A 7,700-nucleotide genomic window follows, 5' to 3' on the forward strand; every position below is an offset into this window, starting at 1 on the left:
TATATATGTAATTATATTAGAAAGAAACCAAAAAAGAAACTTTGAAAGAAACTTAAATTAGAAAGAAAGACATTGAAAGAAACCAAAATAAGTTAGATAACAAAGGGCTGTAACGTGATTACAGACAACGGTAAAAGTAAAAGCTTTGTTGTGAACCGGACTTTCTGATAACTCTTTTAGTAAAAGGTTATTTATTAACTTATCTGCCAGAAAAGCAACGCAAATAGGATTCTTTAGATCACATGAGAAATATTCACAAAGCATGTGCTTCTTTGAGTATACAAATATTTAAATGTAATATCAAAAAATATAAATAATAATAATATAATGACGTGATCACTTAATGGACAACTTTCTAGCATGACTGCCTTTTTCTTAGACTAAAGCCTTTTTCATGCATTGGAAGGAGAAACTGACTCATTCTTCGCAAAGCAGCCAATCAGACATACAGAAGACACTGTACAGTTAATGAACACTTTGTTGGTTTGTACAATTATAAACTGTCCCTGCCACAAGAATACTGGCTGGCCATTTGCTCAAGTACTGTAGCTTCATTTCCATATATAACCATGTATAAAGGTTCAAAGTTAGTAAAAATCATTGTTCTGAACTTATTCATTGTTCAAATATGTTAAATAATATAAATGTTTAGATTATTCATTAGATTTAAAAAAAAACATTGGATGACAAAGTTATCCCAAAATGGCAAATAATTTGCCTGATTCTTTGGCTAATAGATTATCCAGTCTACCTTGAGAGCCACGGACACAGTGCCCCAGGCGGTCCACCTCCCCACAGGTAGCTCGCTCTCTCACAACACCAACCTGGAACCCTGCAAGGTTGGCAAAGAAAATGGACAAAGGTGAAAAATTAAATGGCGTTTAAAAGTTTTAGATGCATCTATAAAGTAGAATAAGGTTGGTGGTAATTTCAGATATTAGACTTTTTAAACTTTATTTTGTTTTATTTTCCAGTACACTTATAAAGTCAAAGTGTTATAATGAAGCAACAACAATAAAACCAACAGCTGGAATGACATCCTTTAATATGCCAGTAATTAATATGGCTAAATGATCAAAATGTTGTTCAAGTTATTTTGTGCATTCCTTGTTTTATTTGTAAGAAATTCTGCTTGAAAAGATGCAAAAACATTTTAACAACTAGGCAAAAAATGAGATTTAATAATAATAACAATAATAGCTATATGTTGTCACCATTGTACTATGCAATGGCAAAATTAGTTCTCTGAATTTAACCCATTGCACCTGGGATGCACCCAGGTGGAGCAGTGAGCAGCTATGTAAGCACCCAGGGAGCAGTTGTGGATTAGGTGTCTTGCTCAGAGACACCACGACATGTGGGAATGGTTGGAGATCGAACCTGAGACTTTCGGGTCCCGAATCAGCTGCCCTCCCTCTACCCCATTTTAATTGTTATATTACTAATCATACCTTAATGGATTTAAAACTTTATTCACAACTTTTTTTTTCTACAGCAACAAAATAAGTTGCAGTAGTGAGGTTGTCAAGGCTATACCAGGGCTATTCAACTGGCGGCCCACGGACCACTTTCGGCCTGCGGGTGACTTCAGTCCAGCCTGCTCTGGGTTCTGTTTTCATTTCAATAAAACAAACAAATTTAAAAGATAACAGATCATTGTAATACTTGGTTTACATAATGACTAATCGCTGGATGTCTGGCCCCTGCGCTGCTGGCTTTCAGAAACTGTGGCCCACTGAGCAGTTTAGTTGAATAGCCCTGAGATGTACCATGTCTGGTGAACTTAACCACTGCTTACAATTAAAACAACTGAAGAAACCACTGGGTGATCTTATCTGATCAAGGGCTTGATATCCCCGTCCCTTTTCCTTGTCAATCACACATTTTTCTATATTTCACACCACATATTTTATTTCCCTTTCACTAGACTGCCTTAAAAAAGGAAGAACAATAAAATATAAGGTATGCTTTATGTACTGAAACCAAGAATGGTCTGTGTTTTCACTGGAACATGGAGAAACCTGTTAAGGGCCTCTAGAAGTCAGCATGACATCAGTGTTATTTATAGATTCTTCTAGCCCAGCCTGAGGCCACATTGTTGTCTCCCATTTGATTAGTCTACTATTGTACTAATAAGAAATGTTGGCTTGGGAAAAAATTTAAACTAGGCGGCTAAAGTTTATATGTCGTCAAAAAAGAACAAGCTTTCTGGAACTGGAATAAAGTGCAATATCAACCTCCCCAAAAAGTTCCCTAAAATCATAACCGTAAAATAGTAAAGTTATGAGTCGTATAGCTTTTATAATGACAGACTCATTGTGATTGAGATGGTTATCAGTAGAACAAGAATATTATAATTAGTAACCTGTTTGGCTGTGCCGTTTGCTCTTTGACAAATCAATTTATCAACTGCTTTCAGCCTTTTGTCAACAAAAATGTTAATTAATCTAAACATGTTCTCCTTTCCTGTACAATAAGTAAGCAAAAAAGGAAAAAGTGAACAATAAGCTATGACCCGGTGACATAAGTGTATAATTCATGGAAGTATTTGGAGGAAAGTGTTTTGTTACCATCTTACTCTGTGTGCTTTCTTTATCACTTCCCCTCCTGCTGATTACTGCCAAGCTTTGTTCACCACCATGAGCCAGTAAAGTTAGGATTTTAATCTATCTGCCTTCCACTGCTGGCTAGTTAATAAACATTTTCTCCAACAGGTTTACGAGGTAAGCATAGCAAACACTTTACAACAAACAGATGTTTTTTGTTTTAATTACACTGAAAAAAAAGGGAAAAAGTTCATGAAAATGTATACTTTTTAATTCAAGCAGATCAGATGTGACAAACAATTTGATTGAGGGTTTATTTTTCAGATAAAACTGAGCCCTCTTAAGAGTCAAACTCAGTTTGGGTTCACAGATCATACTGAATCAACATGGGGTTAAAAAAAAATTACAGAACAAAAATCTAAAACAAGGTCAACTGAGAAGTTATGTTGAAATGGATTTTTAAAATAACATGGAATAACCCGACCTGATCATGAGAAAAACAGTGGAGGGAAAGGGCTGGGAAAAATTTTAATCCTTCAGATCAAAATTTTTAAATCGAACCACATGCTTTTGGATTAACAGGAAAACCACCTGACAAATCAATGAAAACCTACTTTTCTCACTGTGCAAAAGATAAAAAACACTTGTTTTGAACAGAAGTTCTCTGATGATGCTGCGCCGACATGAAAGCTTCCTGCATGGTTTAAAAGTATTCCACAACTAGAACATGAGAACAATGTAAATCCTCTGCAAGTGATAAAACCTAATGCAAACTGTGTGAAAAGACATTTAGAGATAACTGCATAATTCTGTGTAGTGTAAATGTAAAAAAAAAAAAAAAAATACAACAATAGTAGCCATTATCCCACCCTGCAAAATTTAATTTAAACCTTTTTAATCATCCAAACAAAAATGCTCTAATAAAAGCTAAATGAAGTGAAAAGCGAAACTTATTAGGAAACTATGGTATTAAAAAGTTAAGGCAATACAAAACTAAGTACTTTTGAAGTCTTACAATTTAGTATATTTTTTCCAATGTTTGAATGACTATGACCTGTATAAATAAAGGTTGATTGATAAATTTTACAACTGTTTGATTTTTTTACCGAGTTTGTTCTCAGTTTCACTGATGTGGCCCGCTTGGTTGTCCTGCTCCTACTGGAGACAAATCGCTACACAAATGTAAGAAAGGTCTGCTTTTCCACCACACTGATGTGGGGCTCCCACATCAAACAGTGTCAAGTGGCTGAGAGGACGTCTGTCGTGTCAGGATATTTCTCATCTCCGCTCTGAATCGGTACCGGCAGGCTTTCCATTATAGGTTGTCTTTGAGCTCGACTGTGAAAAGTCAAGAGGCATGGGCTCAAAGGGCAGAGAAATATGGGTGCCTCGTGTGTTTAACTGAGACTTAACTGCTTCTGAACGCCTCGTCTGAAAAAATAAATACAAACACTGAAAAATACACAAACACTTTTACGGAAAGCAAACTTTTCACCCTAGTTCAAGGGTGAAAACGGAAAAGCTCAGCATCTTAATAGCTTGATTCCACAAAAATGCTTAAATACTCTCTAAAAATTGATACATATTCAAAAGCAAATCAAATTAAAATAATGTCTGGTTAAATCAAATTAATGAAGCTTTAAAAAAAATGGGCGGGGGAGGGGGGATGACAATACAGCTACAGTATACTACTGCAGGAAAAAGATAAAGAGGAAGGTGAAAGAGGAGATATATGGATGCAGTTAAGAGGACATGGAGGTAGTTGGAGTGAGGACAGAGGATGCAGACGCCAGAGTGAGATGGAGAAGGTGGATCTTTCTCCGGTACATCTTTCTGATTCTACTTACTGTCCCAGTCAGACAATGCACAGATAGTGTACTGTCCCAGTCAGACAATGCACAGATAGTGTCTGACTCATAAATTGTTAAAAGGCTGCGGAGATTAAGATCGAAGGAACAACAACAGGCATTGGTGTTTGTGGATATTATTGTGCTCCGTTTAAAGGCCATATGCCATCAGAGTCACACAAAACATTTTATCTTTTGAGCCTCAGTGTGGCATGATGAAGAATAAGGAAGATAAAGCAGCATCTAGAGAACTATAATGTTAATAAATAAACTGAAAATAGTAGTGAATAAAACTTTCCCAAGCTGTTCCATATCAGATTTTTTTGTTACACACAAATATAAATCAATAATCTACATGAAGCAAAAAAACTTTCCTAAACCTTACTTAGTTGAGCCGTTTGTGATCCAGGCATGTCAGCCATGACACCAAACGAAAAACCTAGCAGACAGTTTTACCAATTAATGAATCCATATCAGCAGTAAACAAATGCCAGCCCAGAAATGTGATGTGCATACCACACCAAGGGTGAAAAATACTCCACAAAAACCACCATAATTAAGTACAAATACAGTTATGACTTTTACATTAATATTAATCATTATTGTGTGACAATTAGTTTCTAAGATGAACCAACACATGTAAAAACCTTAGTGATTTAAGAAACTGTAAATATTACGTTTGATTTGTTGCCAGATACTCATTACAACTCTGCAAAATTCTACTTGAAAAACCAAACTACATGTAAATGGCTGTGCAAAAGCCTCCAAAAGCAAAATACTCAAATGTAACTTGATAGACCAACAATTCATTAAACAAGAAAAGCAATGACATGCTGCAGCACTGAGCCTCTTAAGACGGTCCCCTTAAAAGTGTTAACATTTTTAACATTGAAGGCTTTACCTGTAAAAGTTATGTTCTTCAGTCATTTAAAAAAAAAAAAATATATATATATATAATTTCTGTAAAAGTGAGTCACAAAGGTTTTTTAATTAATTTACACGGTAACAGAAAGTAAATCATGTCTACAGTCATTTCAGTCATTTAACTTCCTTTTTAATAAAAACGACCTTAATAAAAATAAAAGTATGTACGTATGGATCATGGATGCACAGACAGACAGATAGAACATTATCAAAATAATTAGTCATAAAAATCCTTTTAAAATTAACTTTGTTGGCATTATTTTTAGTTTCATGTTTTTATACTAAATATTTAAAAAGGGAACTGTTCTTGACATGTGTTAAATAATAATAAGCTAGAATAACATGGACATAACCGCAGCAGGTGTACGAGCAGTTTCAAAGGAGTCTAAAAACATAACTTACAAACTATTTATTGACATTAGTTAATTAAAACAATCCAAATAACTTAATAAATCGATTTAACCATGAAAAATTACATATAGCTCTTTAGACATCTATGTAATCTCATCTGAATCATCCTTATTAGGAGGTTTAGTGTCAGGTTACACACTTTGCTTAGGTTTGTCATCCTTTTGTTAATGTTACACAATTAAAGTTAAACCAGTTGGCTTTACATGACAAATTCCTAACACTGAATCATGTCTACAAATAGAAGCTAGTCGAGGAAGTACCTCATCGGGAAGATTAGAAGAGATAACTGTATGTTTGCTAGCAGGCTAATGCTAGCCAAGCTAAAGTATTAGCTCTCCACTCAGTCAGCGTGTGTCCTACTCCTTACGCTCAGTCCCATTCACTCCTTCAACGAATCGTGTTTCGTAAAGAACATCGGCTGCTTTTCAGGTAAATCCACAAAGGCAAAGAGAGAGACACGCCTATCAGTTAGCTTAAATAACCGCTTATAGCTTTAGCCGCGCTTCGGCAGAAAATGACACATGTGGTGGTGTTGACGAGCGCGATGAAGGCAGCCCTAATATGACACTCACCCAGAACCACCTGGAAACTCTAAAGATCACCTTCGAGTCATGGTGTGAAGATGGTGGCCGTTATCTGAAGGAAAACGTCGCTGAGAAGAGAAGCAGGTCCGAGTTTGAGAGAAAAATGTTGCCCACAGCAGCAGCAGACAGCCGGAGCTGAAGGTAGCCGTGTGTTGATGACAGCTCAGACCCACAGATCTACAGCTTTACTACAGCAGCGGTGAACTGGACTCAACTGGCTCACTGACGACAGGAAGTGACGTCACGCGTCAAACCGCTTTTTTTTCTACGGAAACAATATATTTTCACGCTTATACAATGTAATTTTATCACGTTATAACGTGATCGTGTTCACATTTTTATTTTTTTTTCCTTGACAGCAATACGCTTCTGTATTTTTCATTTGGTAATTCACTTTTTTCCATTCAACCTTTATTTATGCAGGTTAATCCCATTGAGTCTCGGGAACTCATTTACAAGAGAGACCTGCTTTTTTTAATTTTTACAAAGAGTGATGACAACAATGGATAACAATGACAACAATAGACGACAATAAAAGAGGCATCCATCCATCCCATCCATCCATTATTTTACCCGCTTCTTCCATTTTGGGGTCACGGGGGTCACCAGTGCCCATGTCCAGCAATCACTGTGCAAGGGGCGGGGTACACCATGGACAGGTCGCAAGTCCATAAGAGGCATACAAATTTTATTATTATTATTATTATTACAAATTAAAATAAAATGGCAACCAAATGACAGTCAAAAGGAAAAAGTAGCGAAAAAACCAGCGCGATTATAAGGCGGTGTAAAATACTAAAAACAGGAACATGTCTGCATTGTTTTTTGCCAGGAACTTAACCGATGTTTAAAGCCACTTAGAGAGGTCAAGAGCTTCAAATATTTTTGTAAGATGATACAGGAAACAGGAGTGGAGTAGGAGAAGACCCTTTTGCCTAATTCAGTCCTCACTGAGGGAACACTGCAGGTAATAATGTCCTGAGAGCGCACGCTGTAATTGCACTCACACAGAAACATGTAGGAGGAGATGTATGAAGGCAACAGACCAAGAAGTGATTTAAAGATGAAAATGTATCAGTGGGAGAGTCTGCGTGAAGTTTACGATGACCAGTTAAATATTCACTACTTACTTACTTTATCACAGTCCATCAAATTCAAAATAATCTGTGCAAAATTTGACTTTGAAACAAGAGAAGAACACAATCAAATATAATTAAAGCACACTTTCTGTTTCCTTGACACACCCAGTCAGACACCTACACATTTTTATGGCTGCAAGTTCATCAACAAGAGTTTAATTGATTTGATTGGATGTTTTTACCTGTTACTCTTTGCAATTCGTAATGAAAGATTACTTAAAAATCCTCACCAATTCTTTTTTTAAAAGT

General features: G+C 36.1%; 1 protein-coding gene across 1 annotated transcript in view; it reads right to left on the reverse strand.

Annotated features, from left to right (window-relative positions):
• atp13a3 (ATPase 13A3) overlaps nucleotides 1-6,485 on the reverse strand; it is a 36,980-nt gene extending 30,495 nt beyond the window's left edge. The window contains exons 1-2 of the mRNA XM_037674583.1: nucleotides 6,301-6,485; nucleotides 752-832 (exon numbers count right to left, since the gene is read on the reverse strand). The gene's annotated coding sequence lies outside the window, so the exon portion shown is untranslated. The remainder of the gene's footprint in view (nucleotides 1-751; nucleotides 833-6,300) is intronic.
• Between the last annotated feature and the right edge of the window lie 1,215 nt (nucleotides 6,486-7,700).

Source organism: Nematolebias whitei, chromosome 3, assembly GCF_014905685.2.
Source record: "Nematolebias whitei isolate Nwh7 chromosome 3, NemWhi1, whole genome shotgun sequence".
NCBI classification, from domain to species: domain Eukaryota; kingdom Metazoa; phylum Chordata; class Actinopteri; order Cyprinodontiformes; family Rivulidae; genus Nematolebias; species Nematolebias whitei.